Raw genomic sequence first — 23,262 nt, forward strand, 5'->3', positions numbered from 1 at the left:
GTGGCTTAAATTGATGGCAAGTAGAGCTGGGGCCCAGAAAAAAAAAAATCACAATGTCTGTCTTTAGAGGTGTGTGTGTGTACACACACGCATGACTGCTTGCTAGTCTGGAAAAAAGGTTTTCAGGTTTTTTTTTTCTTTTACTGACTGTAGGACATGCCTTAAAAATAAATCCCCTGACTGATGTTGCTCTTGGAACTTCGAGAGTTCAGATAGGTGGGAAATGTGTTGGAGTTTCATCTAGAATTGCTATTAAAAGGCCTTTGTGTATAGACGCTGATGCTATTGACACATTCCGTTGGCAAACTAAGTGTTTAGAGGCTGTTTTTGTTCTTCTCAACAGCAGGGTAGGGTTTGAGCCAGAACAAACCTGCTACTCTCCAGGTCCCCATTTGTGAAATGGTTGGCTGCTTCCGGGGAGGAAGTCAATGGCTGGGAACCATTTTCTCTGTGCAATGTTAAGTGCTCCTTGTGGACGCTGCTGCCACAGGAATGACGAAAACCTGGCAAATTATTGTTCATCTCAAGCAGCTCCTAATGTGCTTTCCTACAGAGGGGAAGTCAACAGAGAAAAAGGAGGCTGCAACAGGCAGGTGCTGACACCTTCCTCTCTTTAGCCAGTCTCTAGCTGCTGGGTCTCACTTCTGTGGACACAGCATCCACGCAGGCAGCACAGTCCATGGTCACAGGGCAGCTGCTCACAAATCAGCAGAGGCGGCAGGCAGGTGAAACACTGAAACGTTATGCTATAAAATATTTAGAGATAGCTGTGAATTTAGTTTTCTTTTGATTAGTTCTCCAGATCTATACTTGAGTAGCTTTGCTCAAGGGCCAGAATCAAACGAGAAATATCCCCAGAGCCTATTTAAGTACTATGCAGTGTTTACTTAATATTTTAAAGATAAAAAGCACTTTGGAACATTGAGCCCTTTAAAAGAACAAAACCTATTTATGAACCCAGAGGGCATTTCACCTTTAAGACAACAAAGCCGTCAGGAAACTGAAGAAGTCGTTCATTTTTATAGCACCAGATAAATTGCAGGATAAATCAGTTCAGTGGTGTCTTTTAACTCTTTCTGCTCTGCCTTCTTGTGTGTGAAGCATAACTGCTAGGGAAAATACTTCCATTTATTAGGATGTCTTCCAACACTTTTTATTTAGAATGTTTGAACCAAAGAAGGCAACCAAATGTGTTTCACCATAATACAGAGCTTGAAGTGGAAAGAAAAGAACAGTAATAGATTTGCCCCAGATTCAGAATCAGAAAACCTAGGTTCTAGTGCTGGGCCTGCTGTTCGGTGATTATATAACCTCAGGAAAATCTTGACTATGTCAATTACTAGCTATGTGATGGTGGGCAAGTTACTTAAGCTTGCTAGAGCTTGTGTTTTCTCATCTGTAGCATAAGGAAGGTTAATAATATCTACCTCACTGTGTTATTGTGGGAACTAAGAAACAGTGCTGATATAGCACCTTGCACAAAGCCTTGCTCATTACAGGTAGTCAATAAATGTTAGCTATTACTAGGACTGAAAAGAAATCATTTATTTTAATCCCCTTTTCTTTATTTTAGAGTAGTAACAGTAATATACACTGCATGGAGTTGTAAGAGTTGTATTAATATATGTGAATACTTGTATATGAAATGATACATAAATATAAGGTATATTTATAATCATAGCAGATTTTCAGAGTTTATCAAAGAGGATACGTAAGTAAAAGTAAAGAAAAAGACTGGCCGTGGTGGCTCACACCTGTAATTCCAGTACTTTGGGAGGCTGAGGTGGGCAGATCACTTGACGTCAGGAGTTCAAGACCAGCCTCGCCAACATGGTGAAACCCTGTCTCTACTAAAAGCACAAAAATTAGCTGAGTGTGGTGGTGCATGCCTATGATCTCAGCTACCCTGGAGGCTGAGACAGGAGAATTGCTTGAACCCGGGAAATGGAGATTGTAGTGAGCTGAGATTGAGCCACTGCATTCCAGCCTGAGTGACGGAGTAAGACTCCATCTTAAAAAAAAAAAAAAAAAAAAAAAGGAAAATATAGATAAGATTGCAGGAAAATTAGAAGCTATATCATAGAGTGGCTTGTACATTATTTGAAGCCGAAGGACAGAATTAAAGCTGCCCAAACCAAATTAAGTCCAAACCAAAAGCCAAAAAGAATAAATAATCCTCAATTGAACCATTCTAGTTGTTACTGTCCATCTATAGAATACATTCATTATAGTTTTCTTTGCAGAAGAATCTCTGGACAGTGTTTTTGGTTCTAATATAATTGTGAAAAGAAGGTTGTAAATATCAAGTGAACATCCCACAGACCTTCCTATTTTAGTCCCAGAGCCCCTTCTCTGCCCCATCTTGGGTCCTCCTGGTCAGGCTCCAGATGTTCCTAGTAATAGTAATGCCACTATTTCTATTATATTGTAAAATAGCAATAAATTTAAAGAGTAAACTGAAATCTGATTCACTGATTTTTCTTTTTTTTTTGAGACAGAGTCTCGCTCGGTTGCCTGGGTTGGAGTGCAGTGGCTTGATGACACAACCTTCAACTCCTAACCTCAAGGGATCCTTCCATTTTAGGCTCCAGAATAGCTGGGACTACAGGCATACCACCACATCTGGCTAATTTTTATATATTATTTTTGTTAGAGCCGGGATCTTGCTATGTTGCTTAGGCTGGTCTTAAGTTCCTAGCTTGAAGCAATTCTCCCATCTTTGTCTTCCAGAAGTGCTGGGATTACAGGCATGTGTCACAGTGGCTTATCCTAAACTATTTCTTTTAAGAAAGAAAGAGAGAGTGAATATTCTCCCTTGTGTGCTGAATACCTTTTATAAGATATCTTACCTGTATGTATGAACATATATGTCCTTTTCACAACCTTATCATGATCATTGTCTTAAAATTATTTTCCTTTCCTCTGATCATGCACATAAATCTGTAGAGAAATCTGAAAGAACGCTTGTCTGAAGAGAAGCTCATGCAAGCTGGTGTGGAGTAAAGTATCAGGAAGTGGTGATAGGTTTTTGGAATCAATGAGGAAATAAATGATGAATTAATTACTGTAAATTAGAACAGCCTCATAAACTAGGACTCAAATAAATCAAGCTGATGTAATCAGAAATTTAATAGCATATAAAACATAGTCCACAATGGTAGTATGTATGATATTTGTTTGGATCCTGATTTTATATCATGATTTTATGATATAAAGGCCTGGAAGAGCTGGGTAAAGAGGTTGGAACCTGCATGAATTTTTGCTGAGTGGAAGTTTTTGAACTAGTTCATCATGGCTTCTACTAGAACATTCTTTCTGGAGTATAATGATGTTGGCAGATAAATACTGCTTCTCCTTACGTTTGTGAATGCTAGTGAGCCTGTCAAGTAAGTCCAATCCGGGGGGCTCTATAAAAGCCTTATGTCCCTCTAAATGTCAGGAGATTCTGTGTGGGATTAACTGAATTAAACATGAGGCTAAAGACAGCTATTTGACACTAAAATTGAAAGAAATATTAAGGACTATTTTTCTCCTTTATTAATCTTCAATATCACATTCTCTGCATTCTCAGGGAAGCCAAACACATCCCTCACAGGGTCAGGTACTATTTTATAAGGTAAGAGTAGTGAGAAAGTAGGTACAGATTGGGGCTTGGAGTCATGAGAATAAAATTGCAATGCAAGGCAGAGGTAGTGAACCTTTATTTTCCTCTGCGTTTTGTTAGCAACAAGTTGTCAAGGGGAGCTTTCAAGACATATTAGTTTGAGAAAGAACAAACCAGACAAAAAGATTTAGTGTCAGATATAAATTAAAAGGTGTTTCTATAAATTTTAAGTGTCTTCCTCTCTCTTACAAGGAGGATTGTAGATTATTATTTTTTAACTCAGATCTGACGTCTGGCATTTGTGTCTCTCAAATACCAGATCATTTATTAAACCTTTTCTTTTTTGAGGTATTAGAATAATGCTCCAAAGGACAGTGATAATGCAGGTGCTGTCTAAGCCTCTGGGGACAGGGAATAGTATAGAGTGATTTAGGGGCAACCAGACAATGCTTCATTACCTGAGAAACTGACCCTTCTCTGATCTGCTGTAAATGAGATCCGAAAACTTTCTCCATCCTATTATCTTGTCAATTCCTAGCATCAGTTTCTAACAAGAGAGTTGAAATGCAATATAGCTTTGGTTGAAAAAAAACATACTTAGGATTTAGTGGACTGTAACTTGACTGCAAATCCAACTGGGTAATATTTAGCTTGTAATATGATTTTCTTCATGCAGATTGCAGTGTTTACATCTTGTGATGAAACCCATGTTTCTTGGTATCAGCGATTCTCAAATGGAAAACATTGGAGAAATGCCAGATGGAATTACAAGGGGTATCTCTGGCACACCTATGTATGAACGTCGACCTTTTCCAGTGTGAAAGTTGAATATTTTATTTCATAGAAATTAACCTGATTTTGTCACTTGCTTCTATTTACTGTACTGTGTTGTTTTGAAGGATGTGCTGTCAAACTTTTGCTTCTCCTAGTCATAAAATTTATGCATTCAATGAAACAGCTTTGTGTGTGTGTGTGTGTGTGTGTGTGTGTGTGTGTGTGTGTGTATGAGATAGTTCCATTTAGAAAGAATGAAAAGGAAAAAGAAAAGATTGCATAAACACTTACATATACTGATTTGGTTAGACCTATGGTTGTGAAAAATTCAGCCTGAATAAAATTGGGATCAATTATGGGAACTGTGTATCAGACTGAAAGGTGAGGAGGAACTAAACAGCTCAAATTTCCAGCTGCTTTTTCCATCTTTTTCAGGGTGTCTCCCATAGCATCTCTGAATTGGTCTGTATCTGAGCCAGTCTTTCTCTGCCAATTTCCTTTGCATATTCAGATCTTTAATTCCTTTATCGTTCTGGATGGCATAGAGCTCATCGACGTCATCCTGCCTGCCTGCTTTTAGCTTCTGCTCTCACAGGTTGCTCCATCTCCTGTGTTTCTGCATTCTTCAGATTCTGGAGAGTAAGAATCTTATTGTCTGAGCTCACCTTTGTATTCCATATCGTGTCACAAGTCATTGGCTTTCCAGTTCATGGTATGGTAGATTGCAAAGAGTCACAATTCCCCATCCCTCCCTGTAGCCACATCTTTGCAATGTGACTTTGCAGCTCCTCTCACCAAGAGATGGAGTCTATTTTTCTATTCTTGAATCTGGGCCAGCTTAATGACTCACTTTGGCCAATGTAATGGAGCAGAGGTGATGTGCAGTTGTTGCTTGGTCCTCTGGAGGCTTTGAGCACTTGGAAACAGGCTATGTGAATATGCTTGGGCTAGGCTTCTTGGAGAGACCAAATGAACAGAGCTAAGCAGTCCCTGCTGAGCCATCTTAGACTAGGTAGCCCACGAACACCTGGCAGCTGATTGTAAAATGCATGAATGAACCCAACCAAGATCAATTAACTCTGTCCCAGATAAGTCAGGTCAACCTGTTAGTCCAGCATAAATAATTGCTGCCCCATATAATCGTGAACTAAATTAATGGCTGTTGTTTTAAAGCACTAAGTTTTAAGGCACTAATCTACTACTTTTGGTTAAATCAGCCATGCTAAATATTTTGCTGGCATTATGCTGTAAAATATGGTTGCCTCTTTCTCAGTGGCTATGGGCAAGTCTATTTTATTTAGAAATCCATGTTTGCTTTCATGTATTCAGTAAATACTTACTGAGTGCCTAAAAAGTGCCAGAAACTAGTTAACAGAAATCAAGGGTGATCAAAAATATACATTGTCCCTGCTGTCAAGGAGTTAATAGTGTTAAATAGATGGAACTTTTGCTTAGCACAGGAGGTTGACATTAACCACACGACCACTCCAAAAAGTATTTAATTATAAACTGAGTCTTAAGTGAAGACATGTATTTTTTGTTAGAGCAACAGCAAAGACCTAGACTGGTCTTGAAGTCTTACTGAGTATATGGTGCTTAAGCCAAAATCCATAAATGAGAAGGGTTGATTAGGGAAATCAGTTTGGAGAGGGGATTGTGGATGAAAGACTCCAGACCTGTGAGAAAATAATGTCTATTGTTTAGGCCAACCAGACTGTGATATTTCTGTTACAACAACCTAAGCAGACATATATAACCCCCAAACAGTCATAGTAGATGAACGTGCACAATGGATGGGAGGGAGTCATGGTGAGTGATAGGGACATTTAATTTGATTGTAGAAGTGGAGCAGTTTCTGTGATGACAAGACACAAGGCATGATTGTGGGGAGGACTGGTTTTATTAATATTCCAAATTTAGTAGACTAAAACATCTGTGGCTATTGTTAAAGGCTTTCCCCCTCTAGTTCTTCATTTTCATGGCTTTGCTACATTTTTCTTGGGCTTTGTGGTCTGAGGCAGTATTTTCCAAAACCAGCTATTCATTATAATCATTTAAACAAAGATAAATTTCTCATGTCCCAGCTCTGGAGAATCTGATTCATTAAATCTCTGTTTGAGTACAGGAAGCTGTATATTTAATTGCTACATGTAAGACAGTCGTTGTTTATTTACATTGTGGAATTAGAGGTTATATGAATATAGATTTATTGAGGGTGACTTTGCTCAGAAATTCCAGGCATGCTTCCACCTTCAGATCATCTGCAATATGCCTCTTAACCATGTCTCCAATCTTGGCTGACACTTCCCTCATGAGACAATCATAGTTAATACTTATGGAGAACCCATTTTATGCAAGGCATTTTGCTTAGTGATATAGTTTACTATTCATTATATTTTGAGGAAGGCACAGATAAGAATTCTGAGGCTCAGTAAGGTTAGAAATCATCAAAGATGGCAGAGATTGAGCTGAACTCAAACCAGTGAGACCACGCACTGAAACATCACTTTAGGAAATCTCAGCTCTAAACGCACTTGTATAGCTGTTGCCATTTCTGGACATGCCACGTGCAATTTTTCCTTTGCTCATACTATTCATGCAATTTGGAATTCATCTCCTAATTTTTTCTATTTATTTAAATTTTAACCTCCAAGGACCACCTCTTTCACAAAGTACTTCAACCATCACGGATAATAATGATCTTAAATAATCACTGTATATGCCATGAATTAATGCTTTCTGGGAAGCAGTATCATCTTCTCAGATTCAAAAGTAAGATTTCGAATTCTTAAATGAATCCCCAAACCTAGTCAGCTTTTTGCATAGAGTTTCTCTGGAAATGTTGAAATGTAAATACTGAGTGATAATGATTATAAGAATGAAAACTTATGAGAGAAAGTAAAATCTGGGGTGTCTGGCCAGTTATTCATTTTCATTCACTTATTTTTTTTTTTGCCTTTTTTTGATGTGTGTAAAAGTCACATAAATTCTACAGAATCAATAACAATAGCACAGGAAGATCTTAAATTATTAGAACATATTTAAAGAAATATTAAACCATTGTTTTAGTTAATATATTCCTCACATTACTTTCCAGTCTTTAGGAATATGCTTAGAATGTAAACAATAAAACTCAGAAAATTACACATTTGTTTAATGAAAATATCAATATAGATGAAGTATTCATGATATTTCCAAAAAAATGAGTTTAAAATCCATTGTGTTTTAAGGAAAAGTGGTTCATGTCTTTTGTTTTGTGTCAAAAATGTCACTAAATTTGTGACCTCTGTTGTGAAAATCTCTTGAAATTTACTTAGCAAATTGCAGTTTTACTTCCAAGGTTATATTGATTTCATAGCATTTTGCAACTGGCACATCTTGACATGAACCATAGAGGGTATTTTGAATTCTCAGTGCATTTTATTAGATCTTTAAATCGATTGCTACTAATATGATGAGAAATTCAGAGTTTTCAACCACAAGTACTATACTCAGAACTTCAACTTGACAGTATGTGAGATTAGAAAATAAATGAATTGAATTAAACCCAAGTTTTCTGACTCCTAAATCAGGTTTCACTCCAGCGAACAGTTCTACTTAATAGATGATAATTTACTTTGATCCCCGTAAGTTAAGTGATTTGGAGGTTATAGCATGAACACGTTAGCTCACATTTATATGTTCATGTTAGGAGGAAATTTGAGATGAGAAAGAGCATTAATCTAGTTAGGGTAAGGGTGTCTTAATGGGAGATAAGATTCAGAAAAGGTTGAGAGAATTTTGATTGTTTACACATTAATGCAAATATTTATATGGGTCCAAGTCCATTTTCATTTTTTTTTCACCTATCAAATTGTTTTTCTTGTTCTTCCTTTCTGTTATTTTTTACTCTGTTCTTTTTTTCCTCAATTTTCTTCTTCCCTCTTTATCCTACTACTTACAAACTAAAACATTTTTTGTTGTTCAATTTAATGGATAAACTGCCTCACTTGAATTACAGTTAAACAGAAAATTCACGAAGACCTATTTGTCTCTCTCAAAAGAAAAATGTAATTTCTCTTTCTAAAAGACGGTGTAGTTCAGTGGATTTTTGTGTATTCACAGAGTTGTGCAACCATTACCATTATTTAATTCCTGAACAGTTTCATCACCTTAAAATGAAACTCTGTCTGATATCCAGTAATTCCACTTCAGGTCATATCCAAAATAACTGAAAGCAGGGTCTTGAAGAAATATTTGTGTACCCATATTCACAGTAGCATTATTCACAATAGCCATAATGTAGAAGCAACCCAAGCATCCATTGTTAGATGAATAGATATGCTCAATGTGGTATATAATACAGTAAAATATTATTCCACCTTAGAAAGGAAGGGATTTCTGACATATGCTAAAACATGGATGAACTTTGAGGAAATTATGCTAAATGAAATAAGCCATCTCACAAAAAATACACTAAGATCTCATTTACTAAATATCAGGTAGGAAGAATAGTTAAATTTGCAGGGACGAAAAGTTAAATGGTGGTTGCCAGGGGCTGGTGAGAGGCAGAAGTTGCAAGTTAGCATTAAATGGGATCAGAGTTTTAGTTTTTTAAGACCACATGAGTTCTGAGGTAGATGTTGGTGATGCTTGCACAATAATGTAAATATATTTAATACCATTGAACTGTAGACAAAAATGGTTAAGATGGTATATTTTATATACTTGTATTTTATTATTATAATAAAAAGAACCTTTGTTCTATACACATTAGCAGTCACTTTCCATTGTCTCTTTCTTCAGCCTCTGGCAGCCACTAATCTACTTTCTATCTCTATAGGTTTGCCTATTCTAGGCATTTCATATAAATGGAATCATTCACTATGTGACCATTTATGCTTGGCTTCTTTCACTGAGTATGTCTTCAAGACTCATTCATGTTGTACCATGAATCGATACTTTATTCCTTTTTTTTTTTTTTGAGTTTTGCTCTTGTTACCCAGGCTGGAGTGCAAGGGTGCAATCTTGGCTCACAGCAACCTCCGCCACCTGGGTTCAAGCAATTTTCCTGCCTCAGCCTGCCAAGTAGCTGGGACTACAGGCGTGCGCCACCATGCCCAGCTAATTTTTTTGTGTATTTTTAGTAGACACGGAGTTTCACCATAGTGACCAGTATGGTCTCAATCTCTTGACCTCCTGATCCACCCGCCTCGGCCTCCCAAAGTGCTGGGATTACAGGCTTGAGCCACCACGCCCGGCCTTTTTTTCCTTTTTTTAAAAAGGGCATTTGGCCCTACCCTCCAACCCTCAGTACTTCATTCCTTTTTATGATTAAATAATTTATTTTATACAAATGTACCTTATTTTGTTTATCTAGCAGCTGATGAATACTTAAGTTGTTTCCACTTTTTCTTGATTGTGAATAATGCTGCTGTGAACATCTGTGTATGAGTCTTTGTGTGGATGTTTTCATTTCTACTGTGTGTGAGGTAGTATCTTACGTTTTTTGTTTGCATTTCCATAATGAATAATTATCTCGAACATTTTGTAATTTGCTTCTTGGTTAGTTGTATAGCTTCTTTGGTGAAATGTTATTCAAATAGTTTGACCCTTTTTTTCTTATTGAGTTGTTAGTGTTCTTTATATATTCTCACATTCTAGATGTATGACTTTTATTGGATATATGTGTGACTTGCAAGTATTTTCTACATTTTTTTTGGATTGTCTTCTCATTTTCTTAATGATTTTGCCATTTGTCATATCTAAGAAACCATTATCTAATACTAGGTCACAAATATGTACTCTAATGTTTTCGTCTAAGACTTACAAAGTATTAGCACTTACATTTAGGTCTACAATTCATTTTAGTTAATTTTTGTACATGGTGTGAGTTAGAAGTCCAAGTTATTACTATTATTATTTTGCATATGCATATCCAATTGTCCAAGCACCATGTATTGAAAAGACTGTCCTTTTTTCATTGAATTTTTGGTACCTTTGTTAAAAAACAATTGACCAAAGAAGTAAGGGTTTATTTCTGGGTTCTCAATCATATTACATTGATCTGTATGTCTGTCCTTAAGCCAGTACCACACTTTCTTGGCTACTTTATAGTAAGTTTTGAAATTAGAAGTATGAGTCTTCCAACTTTGTTCTTATTTTCCAAGATTATTTATTTTGAGTTCTTTGTATTTCTACATGAATTTTTGGATCAGTTTGTCAATAACTGCATGTAAGCCAGCAGGGATTTTGATAATTTGTGTTGAATTGGTAAAGAGTATTGAAATTCTAACAATGTGTTTCCTGAGTCATGAACATAGTTGTCTTTCCATTTGTTTAGGATTTTAAAAATTTCATTCAATGTTGTTTTATGTTTTTAGATGTACAAGTCTTACATATTTTTGATTAAATTTAATGCTAAGCATTATGCTCTTTCTGATGCTATTTAGAATGGAATTATTTCCTTAGTTTCATTTTCAAATTCTCCATTGGCAGTGTATAGAAATGCAATTGATTTTTGTGTGGTTATGTGCTGTGACCTTGATCAAGTCTCTTACTAATTCTAGTGAATTCATTAGGATTCTTCTTCTTTTCTCTCTTTTTAGAGATAGGGTCTTGCTCTGTCATCCAGGCTAGAGTGCAGTGGTGCAATCATAGCTCACTACAGCAGTGAACTTCTGGCTCAAGTGATTTTTCCACCGGGCGTGTGCATCATGCCTGTTTTTTAAAAAACATTTTTTTAAGAGACGTGGGTCTCACTAAGTTGCCCAGCCTATTCTTGAACTCCTGGCCTCAGGCTGTCCTTCCATCTCAGTCTCTGAGTAGCTGGGATTACAAGTGTGTGTACCATACTTTGGCAGGATTTTCTATATACAAACCGTATTTTCTTTGAATAAAGAGGTTTACTTCTTCCTTTCAAATCTGGATGCCTTTTATTTGCTTAATTGCTCTGGCTTCAAGTTCTAGTACAATATTGAATAGGAGTGGTGATAGTGGAGTTAGCCTCCTTTTTTTCAGTGAGAAAAACTGAATCTAACAATCAGGAAGTATTTGATACAGACACATACTGTGCAGTATAGTGCAGTGGTTAAGAGAAGAAACTTACTGCTATAAACCTTACTTATCTCATGTATAATAAGGGAATTATAATGATACCTAACTCACAGGTTTCAGTGAACTAATGTATATTGTTTAGCAGTGTCTAATGTTTCTCCAAGCATGAAATAAATGTTATCCACTATTATTATTATCCTACTATATAACTTCTTAAAACAATCAAGGTATAAACAATATCATCTTTCTATATTTTCTAGAATTATCCTGTCCTGGGGGCTTTTGGTTACTTATTTATATTAATAATCTTCTTTCGGTATCTTATTCTCCACAACCTACCTCAGCAATAAATGAATTAAATAGTAAAGTGGCTAATGTCAGTAGCATTTCATACATTTTTTTTAAATTTTGCCATTGCTTTGGACAGGGGAGGGTATTAAATATTGGATATCTTCCTGTTTGATTCACATCTTTCACATGGCAAGGATCCTAGATATTTTAAGAGAAGCTAAAAGATTATTTAATATTTGATTTATCCTTTAAATGCTCTTCCTAGGCTACGTTATTCAGTTACGTGACTGCAAGTGTCCTGTATTTGCCAAGGTCTCCACGATCAATTTCTATTTCTAGCCATACTCCCTCCATTTTTTCAGCTCTCCACATCTGTCCCCTGAATTTACAGTTCCTTCATTGAATATCCTAATGTTTCATCAACTGATGTTCCTACAATTATTCTCCTTCAAGATACACATTTTTTTTCCAATTTTGCTTCTGGCATCTAAATCTCAAAGGTAGTTAATTCATGTAGCTGTTTAAGTCAGAAAGCATGGTATCATTCTCTCTCTCATTATCTATGCTTAGTTACTCACTAACTCATTATTAGTTTGAAATCTATACTGTAAATATCTTTTGAATTTGTCCCCAATTTTCTTCCTACATTGTCTTGGCAACAACTGCTATTTTTATTCAAGCCTTTATTAGGGCTAGTTTAATCGTTTCTCTAGCTCCAGTATATTTTCATACAGTCCATTTTTCACATCAGTCACAATGTTCATCTTTCTAAACATGAGCCTTATTATGTACCTTCTCTGCTTAGAAACTTTAAGTGTCTTATCATCTGGATAAAGCCCAAATCTCCTCCAAACTCCTTGGTGTAGCTACAAGGCCATACATAATCTATGCCAGATCTGCTTTTCTAACCTTTTTTCTGCCAACCTCTTGAACAAAGTCTCACCTTTGCCATGACTTTAGAAGAAAGGATGAAACGTTAGATAGTGTTTCACATGTTTCACATGAATTGTTATAAGTCTTAGAACATGCCATAATTTTTTTATGCCTCTGTGTGGGGCACGTTATATCCTCTATTGAAATCTTCTTTGTTTTTCGTGTTATGGTGGTGTTCCTCATGCTATGCTTTTAAGACTTCTAATGTTATTCATGTCTCTTATAGCCTATCAGAATAACTTTTATTTATTTATTTTTTAAATAAGTCTGTCTTGCCCTCTAGATTGTCATGCCTTCAGAACCAGGACTTAACCTTATTTCTCTGTTTATTTTAGCCCTGTCACTGTAATGCCTGGAAAACTGACATATTTATACATATTTGTTGAACGAATGAATAAAGGAATGAACACCAAACATAGGGGCCACCTAAAAATTTATATTCTACTGATTACATTGTGGTAATGTTTTTCATAGTTTTAAGTGAAATCTGAACCAGGGTTTTAAGCTTTTAAAAGACTGTTACATATATTCTTCTGATATTTGACATGTTAAACTTATAAAAATAGAGTAATTACAAATGCTATTTCAAAATGGCTTAATTTCTTTTCGTAAGGTCACTGCTAAAGGATAAAGTTGATGAAATTGTGCTGAATAATAATGTGCAAGTAACATTTCTTTGGATGAGCAAGCTGTGAATTACAGTAAAAAGAAGAAATACTTCATGTTATGGGTTTGAGACTCTGCTTATTGGTAGTGCCAGCATGTAAATGTGTCTGTTCAGTGCCACAGATTAAATTTCTCAAGGCTTTCAGGGCTTTGGGTTGTTCATGCTTATCAGTATTAAAAATAAAGTAAATCTCAAGTGTTTCTTTAAATGCTTGATATGCACCCAAATTAAGACTTGTATGCACATAAACCCTTAATATTATTGAATAATGTTGAATAAGTAAAGAATACTTCACAATGTAGTAGCTACTTTATGTGAAACTTTTATAAAAGACAACATTATATCCAGGGTTAGCTCATTGATGCATGTTCACAATCATGAGATAAATTATAAGATAAAGAAAACTGGGTGATGTTGTGTTAGGAATGGCCAGTTTTTGGGTGAAGTACACAACATAACTACTAAAATATTGTGTTTTTTTTTGAAAAATTGTTAAATTGTTATTTATTTGGCAAAAAAGCTTCTGAATTTAATAAAGAAATGGTAATAATTGTTACATACAGTAATTCAAACTCTTTTCACTAAGCACCAAACAGGATAGTTCTCAATCTTTTAAACAAGAACCTCTTTAAAAGAATACCTAAAACATAATCAGTTTATTTAGGTTTTTAATCAAGAAATATAAAGCTGCCAATCAGAGTTTCTAATTATCATGAGATGATCAGGTTAACAACCTTGAGGTCATAGCATATGAGCTTTTCAAAGCTTTGTTTAATCTATACAACCTAACTGAGGGGATTTGTTGGTGTCAGGCTGATAATCACAGATCCATTTGCCAGATACCATATATACACACAACAAAAAGATAAAGACTATATGGTCCCTATATATGTAAGGGGAATAATGTCTAATTCTCATTAGCATCATTGAATTAGAGTAGGTAAAAATCCACAATTGCAATTGTGAGGGGCAGAGAGACTGATACAAAGCTCTAACCCACCAGGGAGAACCTAGCAAGGGCAGCAGAAGAGATCAAAGTCCCATGCCTTGGGGATGCAACAGAACAGGTGCTAGGAGGCTTCAGGGACCAGGCACACCACAGGATGTCAGTGCATGTGGGAAGGGGCCTTCAAGGCTGAAGAAAATAAAATGAGGCAAGGTGCAGAGCCACAGGAGTACTGCTAGTCAGAAGATAGGGAAGCATTTGTTCTGGGTAAAGAGATGTGATCTAATAAGATCTAATAAGAGACTATAAAACTCAGAAAACCTAACCAACGAGAGGCAGAAACAACGCTGGTCTCCATTTCTTAACAGCAACTCAACAGCGAATCCAAGGTTGCCTGCAAAACTAACAGGAGAGCAAAATATCCTTCCACAGGCAGAGGCGCCACATGCTCTTTGTGGAGGCTGAGTAGCCAATGATCACCCTGCATCCCTTCCACCCTCACCATGACACTCTAGTTCCTTGGAGTCAAATCCACCAGCAACAACCTTCCTTAATGGAAAATGTTACCCCTCCCAAAATGTAAAACAAAAATGATACATGCAAAGAAAACTCAAAACAGAAATAGACAATCACAGCAAGCTTTAGCCCCTCATAGCTCACCTATACCCCCACTGTCAGACTACTGAAAACAATGTCTGCCCCATTAAATGGATTCATTACTGCAAAATGTAATAAAAGTTAGTGTATCACTGTTCCCACTACATCCCTCCTTATCAAAGAAAAAGTAAACACAACATAAAATATAAACATACCCCAAAGAGAGGTCAGCATCAACCTAAGGATCCTACTGTAAGATTACTACGCTAACCCAAGATAGTTCAATCCTCTTCTGACCTATTTACAAAAAAATCCTCAGTCTGAGAGCTCTGGAAACATTACAAATATTGTGTTAGATTCCTCTTCTTGAGGTAGGTCAAAGTCTTAAAACAGAGCACATTTACATACTTTTCTACTCACCACTGAGGGGTAATTATCATAAGGCCTACAACTAAAATCCCCTTCTCCTAATTCTCAGGCTATTACGCTTTTTTCCTTCAGATCAAACTACAGGAAGCACACATAGAAAGATGAAAAAAAGATGAAAAGTCACACAAAAGTTTAAAAACAAGCAAAACCACCATAAAAAAGAAGCTGTGTCATCACACTCACAGTCAAAACTTTGCTAAAGACAAAAAAAAATTTTTACTTGATTTATCCAAGCTACAGACCCTTAAAGTACTCAAGAAAGTAACAGCTTATAAAAATAGTGGAAAATTTTTCGATGGGAGCATAAAACTAAAATGAACTCATTATCTGGCAAAGAATTCTTCCAAAATGTCAAGTCCGCAGGAAAAGATGTGTGGTCAACCTCACCCAGCCCACTCACAGTCTGAGTGCCTTGGCCCTTTGCTCAGGTTGGCTTCAGAGGTGCAAGGATGTTGGCAGATGCCTGCTCCAGGTAGGCCAAGGAGCCCTGAGGGATGTCGGCTGGCTTTTTGTGCTGTACATTGATGTCCTCCAGCACCTGCTGCCAGTGCCTCAGCTTTGTCAAGTGCTTCTGGACTAGCGCGTCTTTCCGCTGTAATTCATTCCTTAGTTCTGAGACATCCTCTTTGATAACTTGCTCTGGTTTCTGGATAGATAACTGCAATCTTTTTTGTAAGAAAAAACACTCTTTCTGTCTTGCAATATCCAGAAACTTCTGGATACACTGATCAACACCAGTTCGGATTTCTTCCTGATCAGTGCCACTGACATAGTCCTGACTCACCAGAGATGCAAAGCAAGCCTCGAAAGATGACTCCAACTCTTCCACCAAAGTACTGTTGGAAGGTCTAGGAGTGCCTGGAGCTGCCTGAAGAAGCGAAGCTTGGCCCGGGAGGCCCGGCGGGGGCTGTGGGGGCCCAGGTGGCTGCCCAGAAATCATTCCACCTAGCGGAGCCGCCATGTCTGGAATGGCACCACTACTAAAATATTGTTAACCCAATGTGTTAAATGATATCTGAACAGAAAATAAAAAATAATTTTGTACAAATTTAAGTAATAACAGTGAAAGTAGATTGACTTCTCTTGCATATACAAATTATTCTAACATAACTAATTTTGGAAACTTACAGAAAGCATGTGCCCTCAAATTTTAGGAAATATTTCAATTTCTGCATATTTCTATTCAAACAATATTTTCTCCTTTCTTTGTGATGAGAAGAAGGATAAGAAATTTAGTAATGGGCCGGGCGCAGTGGCTCAAGCCTGTAATCCCAGCACTTTGGGAGGCCGAGGCGGGTGGATCACGAGGTCGAGAAATCGAGACCATCCTGGTCAACATGCTGAAACCCCGTCTCTACTAAAAATACAAAAAATTAGCTGGGCATGGTGGCACGTGCCTGTAATCCCAGCTACTCAGGAGGCTGAGGCAGGAGAATTGCCTGAACCCAGGAGGCGGAGGTTGCGGTGAGCCGAGATCGCGCCATTGCACTCCAGCCTGGGTAACAAGAGCGAAACTCCGTCTCAAAAAAAAAAAAAAGAAATTTAGTAATGGACATTAATCATCCTGGAAATACATAGAGAAGATCCACAGTGATGTGGAAAGAGCAAAAACTATAGCTCAGAAAATACTGAACCTAGTCTTGGCTCTGACAAAAACTTTCCAGCTCTGGGCAAGTCTCTTAATCTCTGAACTCTCCTCTCATGTGAAAAGGAAGTGATCACAATGCTCTCCTTCTTTCCTGATCTGCTGTTGAGATCAAATAAGATAATATAAATTTGTTTTCTCCTTTCTCTATCCTTTCTCTACCACGTTCAATAGGCAAAGCAAAGAGAGTATTATGATAACCCATCTTCAGAGCTTGTGGAAAGAAAATAAACTTGAATAAATAGGTGGATGCCACATCATAAAGAAAAAAAGAAAGAAATCAAAGGGAAAATGTGTGGGGTCTCCCTAACAAAATCTAATGCTATGAGATTCCAAATTGCTTTTTTTTTTTCCTAAGGCTTTATGAACCACTGTATCTTTTAAGTACCATTGTGAAATAATCTCTGTTTTTTTTTCAGTTATACTGAAAAAAGAGTATAAAGTTTAAAGTAAGAGGACTTACTTTAAAAAAAATGATAGGAGAATTTCTTACAGAACAACTATAGAATTATAAATGGGAATTGATTCTATTATAATTTCAGTGATTTGGGAATTGCGAGTGAACAACAGCTCAAGCAGAAGATGAGAAATGGCAAGAATAAATTGAGAGTACCCTTTAAGGTTCAGTGATGTAAATCTTTCTTCTTCCCTGACCACAATGTTTTAACTTTTAAAGCATTGTATCATAGAATATTAATGTCCAAATTAAGCATTTGCATCTCTTAAGCTATTAACTGGGGAACAAGTTTGGAATAGTATGAATACTAAAAATTGTCAAAAAATTATTACTTAAATGGATAAAAATCAAATATTGTTTATAAAATGTGCTGGCAACGTATCAAATTTCATTCTGGAATATGTATGTTGATTTAGTCTCTTCACATCCATTAATTGGAAGAATCAGGCATGCTTTCTGTGAGAAGTATATTGTAACACTACTGCTATGGTTTGAATGTGTCACCCACAAGTTCATGCATTGGAAACCTAATATCCAATGCAGCAATGTTTGGAGGTAGGTCCTAGTAAGAGGTGATCAGATCATGAGGACTCTACCCTTATGAATGGATTGTTATTACAATTGTTATTACAAGAGTGGATTAGTTATTGTTAGTAGATTTGTTATAAAAGGTAGTTTAGGCCAGGCATGGTAGCTCATACCTGTAATCCTAGCATTTTGAGAGGCTGAGGCAGGAGGATCTCTTGAGGCCAGGGGATTGGGACCAGCCTGGCCAACATGACAAAACTCTGTTTCTACAAAAAGTACAAAAATTTGCTGGGCATGGTGGCAAGCACATATAGTTCCAGCTACCTGGGAGGCTGAGATGGGAGGATCACTTGAACAAAGGAGGAGGAGCTTACAGTGAGCCAAGATTGAATCACTGCACTCCAGCCACAGCAAAAGAGTAATACTCAAAAAGTTGACAATTCTGCTGTTAAGGATTGAAACTTGTATTTGTTTTATCTGAGTTCCATTCTCAGGGAAGGACCTTCAAGCCTCTCAAAAAAAGTTCCGAAGAACTGAAACTCACCAGATCATGGTACTAGATGTCTTCTTGCACCTCCCTAGTTCCTGTCTTCTTACACATTGCGACATTTCTTCCCTGCTATGTAAACCACTAGTTTTAGTCAGTCAGGAATATGGATTTGAGACTGAACTCCCATCTCCTTAGTGGCAGCACCTGATTAAATCCTTCTTCCTTGGCAATACTTGTTGCCTCAGTGATTGGCTTTCTGTGTAGCGACCACATTTTCTAATAGCACATTGTATAGAAGCAAAAAAATAGTAAAGAGAATAGATAATTAAAAATATTTCAAAATGTGCAGAAAATATTATTCATCTTTCTGTCTCTGGCTTTTAGTCCTGAGCAAAGGAGGGAACCCTGATTGTCAGCTGTCTATGGGTCAAGAAGGCCTATACCCCTTACCCTTTAAGCATACAATGTAGGGAACACTTTTACACTGTTGTTGGGACTGTAAATTAGTTCAACCATTGTGGAAGACAGTGTGGCGATTCCTCAAGGACCTAGAAATAGAAATTCCATTTGACCCAGCAATCCCATTACGGGGTATATATCCAAAGGATTATAAATCGTTCTACTATAAGGACACATGCACACGAATGTTCATTGCAGCACAGTTTACAATAGCAAAGACCTGGAACCAACCCAAATGCCCATCAATGATAGACTGGACAGGGAAAATGTAGCACATATACACCATGGAATATTACGCAGCCATCAAAAACGATGAGTTCGTGTCCTTTGTAGGGACATGGATGAACCTGGAAGCCATCATTCTAAGCAAACTGACACAGGAGCAGAAAATCAAACACTGCATGTTCTCACTCATAGGCGGGTGTTGAACAATGAGAACACATGGACACAGGGAGGGGAGCACTACACACTGGGGTCTGTTGGAGGGAAATAGGGGAGGAACAGTGGGGTGTGGGGAGTTGTAGGGGGGATGGCATGGGGAGAAATGCCAGATATAGGTGAGGGGGAGGAAGGCAGCAAATCACACTGCCACGTATGTACCTATGCAACAATCTTGCATGTTCTTCACATGTACCCCAAAACCTAAAATGCAATAAAATAAATAAATAAATAAATAAAAACCATCCTTTGATTCCTTTACTCCCTCCCTTTATCTTTCTCTTGGTGAGTTATTAAGGTTTATAGTATCTGCATTTAATTTTGCCTGGAATATGAAATAAGAATATTATAAAAGCAGTGAAATAGGAATCAATTTGAATGCTACCATGGAGAAAATTGAAAACTATTTAAAGTGTCAAGAAGAGCCAAATCTAAGTATCTGTGATCCTTGACATTAACAAAGCAATCAGAGATCCATGGCTTTCTCTTTTAATATAAAATTATTTTCCTTAATATTAATATCCAACTAGACACTGATAAACAGAAGCACTCAGTAAAAAACAAATTAAATTATCTTATTCTCTGATAATGAGTGGGTATTAGTGTCTGTCCAATTTAAAGTCACTCAACTTCCCAGTTTCAGTTTCTCAAGACTAAAAGCATAACTACAAGTTATGTTAGTCCATTTTGTATTGCTATAACAGAATACCACAAATTCAACAATTTATAATGGATAAATTTTTTTTTGGCTCACAATCTATAGGCTGAGAAATCCAAGAGCATGACACTGGCATCTGAAGAGGGCCTTCATGTTGCATCATCCCATGGCAGGAAGCATAAGGACAAAAGAGTGCAAAAACAGGAGAGCAAGAGAATGTTACTGAAACACCAGGAGTTTGGTCTAGGTCCTGCTGCCCACCCAGATTGCAGGTAGGTCTGCTTTTCTAGTCCACTGACTCAAATGTTAATCTCTTTGGCAACACCCTTACAGATACATCCAGGAACAATACTTTGCATCCTTCAATTCAATCAAGTTTTACTCAGTATTAACCATCGTAGGCACTCTGGGCAATAATTGTTGAACCCATTGTTTCTATATTAAATAGAATAAGAAAACTATTACATTAAAGGTAAGTTATTATATTAAAAGAACTTGGAATTAGAGTCAGTTTAATTGCCTACTACCTAATTTTCTAGCTGAATAGCAATGGAAAATGTCTCTGTTTTTTTTTTCCTCCAATGAGGTAGGACTAATGCCATCTCTCTTACAATGTTGAGAGCAATAATCTAAGTAATGTACTTACAATGTTATCGTTTAGCTTTTGAATATAGTAAGTGTTCCCTACATATTTCTTTAATTAATTTTTGTTGTTATTTCTTTTCCTAGTTTATTGTATTCTGCCCTTCTTCTTCTGAATGTCTTATTTTGTATTGTTTTCAAATTTATGCTACACTACATAAACTTGGAGCCATATTTCAGTTTCACTGTAATTATTGACTAACGTGGTGGTGATTATCAGAATCTATGTCCATTATTAGTCAAAGAGATGGGATAGAATAGCTATTCTATTCCACTGATCTGCATTTGAAAGTAAATAAAAATCATTTAGAAGCCTTGGTCAATGTTCACTTCTAGAACTTGTACCCTAGAACAAATTTAGTGTCTATTGTGAGCACTAATTCAATAGTTAATGTTCCTAAAGGAAGTCATGTGGATTCAATAGGATCGTTGTCTATCTTATTTTTTTTAAAGGTCTGCCTTCTCATTTTGCTTTATCATACCAACCACTTCCCAGAATAAGTTTCTCAGATTCTTTGCATATTCATAGAATTGTTTGTTGTCTGCATTCGCTAGTCTATTCAATATAGTATATCACTGTGTTAAATGAATGGTTAACAGTTGCTCTATGAAAGTTATTTTATAAATGCAGCTTCTAGCAACTTTCATGTCAAGGATTATTTTTCTATGGATGTTTTCTCTCTGAATTCATTTTCTTCACACAGTATTTTGTTATCTAGAGCTTCTGCAGTTTCAATTAAAGATGTGCTGATGGAAGAGACAGGAACAACAATCAAAACATGTCACTGAACTGAACTGTGGTCCACTTGTCTGGTGTAGTAAGGGCAAACAGCCACATAGAAGCTTGTAGTGGGAGAAAGGAGTGTGGGAGTGTGTTTATTTGTAAGGCACCAACCAAGGAGAATCAGGCAGCTCATACTTAAGTCCTGACCTCTCTGACAGCTTGTAAATAAGAGTTTTTAAAAGCAGAAGAAAATTTTAGGAAACCAGAAGTTATAGGGAAAATTGTAAATCAGTACATGAAAGTTATACTTTGGTTTGGCTTAAAAAGACAAGATATCTTAAAGGAGGGGCTTTCAGGTCATAGGTAGATTAATTTTTTTTTGAGTTACAATTGGTTAAGGAGGAGAAACTTGGTTGAAAATTTGGGATCAGTAGAAAATAACGTTAGTTCTGGCTTATGGGTATGACTTCCTCTATGCCTCCAAGGAAGAATTTCAGAACAAAGAACATTGGTCAGAGTGCAGCCCTCAGTTCTTCCTTATCTGAGGTCTATGAGCCAGCAGATTTGTTTGGTGGGGGTCTGAGTTTTGAAAAACAACTCAGGAACATATGTTAAAATATTATTTATAATTTCTATAGGAACCATACATCTCACAACTCTAACTTTCTTAGCTATTGTTTCAAGCTACTAGTACCTTCTCGCTTATGAAATATCAAGTTGATCATTTACTTCTCATAGCTAGCTAGGTGCCTGGAGTTTCCCTTGAAAAAACTCAAGATTTTTCTTTATTTCCGTGCTTTGGGGACGAGGCACAGGCCCCTAAGTGGGTTCCTTGCTTTATCTCAGAAACAAAAGCAATCTCTATAATGGCAGCTTCAGAGAGACTGAGAAATCAGAAATAGGCAGCATCCTTTCTTCCCCCTTTTTCTTCTTTATACCAACCTGAAGGGAAGAAGAAGAGGAGATATTATGAATTTATTCAAGTCAGTCTTTGGGCCACAAAACTCATCAGGGGCTCATATTTTGACAACCAATCAGAAATTCGGAAAAATTTCCCTTATTTGTTGTTAAATGTGAAAAGGATCTGATATGTGCAATATATTTTATCTTCGTATAATACTTAGGATATTTAAAATGGTTTTGCTTTCATTTTCTCATCTAAGCCTCACTGGGATGAAGGTAGGCTGTGGTTGGTGTATTTCCAGCACTTCATAGGTAAAGAAACTGAGGTTCAGCAATGTAATCTATTTGTCTCTCTTTCTATTACAGTTTTCTGTCTTCTCATTGTTGATACTTCCTATGAAATAGCACCTATTATTGCCAGGTTTTCCCATGGTTCTGTCTCATCTGCAGTGCCAGCTTTCCATTTCTGCCACCTTTGAGATCAAAGAAGTATACTGGTATGCCAAAAGACCTTTGTGGGCCAGGAAACTACTCAGCTTGGAAAGCAGGCAAGTTCTTTTCAGGGCTCTACCTGCCATTTCTTTGCTAGTTCCCTCTTTTATAACTGTCTCTCCTGTCTCAGGCCATGGTGTCTCAAGTATCAACTGAAAAGTTTAGCTCTGATAAATAATTATCTTTTTAGTATGGGATAATAAAAAATATGCATTTGGGGGAAATATTTTCCATTTAAAAATGTTCAAGAGGGTGAATTCCCAGAGACTGAGGTTTTTAAGTCAGAGAGACAGTTTTTGATGTGAAGGATTTTCTGGAACCCTCAAATCTCAAAACAGATGATTGCCACTCTTTATACAAAAGGCTAGCTCATCATCCAGTGGTTACCAGCTGGTATATCATATGTTTATAAGAATATGAATGATTCAGCTAACTGTCTGTGGCCTCTAGTCTTTCACTGGAATATATCTCAGATGTTGGGACTGTGAGATATATTTTACAATAATAGGAATACAACAGTGGGAGTATGATGAAGAGTCTCCTCTACTGC

At 36.8% G+C, this 23,262-nt stretch overlaps 1 protein-coding gene and 1 pseudogene across 1 annotated transcript in view; one reads left to right on the forward strand and one right to left on the reverse strand.

The window, feature by feature from the left end:
* Nucleotides 1-23,262, forward strand: part of LOC101050874 (uncharacterized) — an 891,623-nt gene that overhangs the window by 198,500 nt on the left and 669,861 nt on the right. Inside the window, exon 4 of the mRNA XM_074389917.1 lies at nt 20,057-20,223. The gene's annotated coding sequence lies outside the window, so the exon portion shown is untranslated. The remainder of the gene's footprint in view (nt 1-20,056; nt 20,224-23,262) is intronic.
* LOC101030534 (mediator of RNA polymerase II transcription subunit 28 pseudogene) lies at nt 15,701-16,237 on the reverse strand (annotated as a pseudogene).

Source organism: Saimiri boliviensis, chromosome 2 (assembly GCF_048565385.1).
Source record: "Saimiri boliviensis isolate mSaiBol1 chromosome 2, mSaiBol1.pri, whole genome shotgun sequence".
In the NCBI taxonomy this organism is placed as follows: Eukaryota; Metazoa; Chordata; class Mammalia; order Primates; family Cebidae; genus Saimiri; species Saimiri boliviensis.